The sequence below is a fragment of the Limulus polyphemus genome, unplaced genomic scaffold (genome assembly GCF_000517525.1).
Source record: "Limulus polyphemus unplaced genomic scaffold, Limulus_polyphemus-2.1.2 Scaffold103, whole genome shotgun sequence".
Taxonomy (NCBI): Eukaryota; Metazoa; Arthropoda; class Merostomata; order Xiphosura; family Limulidae; genus Limulus; species Limulus polyphemus.
The window spans coordinates 691,119-691,615 of record NW_013665713.1 but is presented as its reverse complement, the minus strand read 5'-3'; positions in this window follow the sequence as shown (position 1 = coordinate 691,615).

Genomic DNA, 497 nt, shown 5'->3' with positions numbered 1-497 from the left:
CCTTTGTGCGGAGCCCATGATTTGTCTTGTCCCAAAGTTTTATTCCAAAATACGTGTAATACAATTTTTTGTTGAATTCTGTAATGTTCTGATCTAGAGAAATCTATAGCCAGTGGTTGTCAACATTTTAGCATAACAAAATGTGACCCGATTTCAATGAAAACGGTTCTTTATCTAAAAGAACATATGATGTTTTTTTAACACAAAATTTTTCGTCACGTGGGTAATGTTCAATCTTAAAAATTCACAATTTTTTAAAAAACAACGATTATTTTTTACACAATTCTATAAAAATGAAATTGTTTCCAGTCTCCAAATTACTAAAATATAATAACTTACAGTACAGAATAAAAAGTGGTAAAAAACCCCGATGAAACTGGAAAACAATCTCATACACTCTGCAAGTTTCGACCTATACTATTGCGTCATCCTCAGGAGTGTAATGGTTTGCAAAAAATAACAATTATTTATACAATTATCAGAACACCAATTTACAT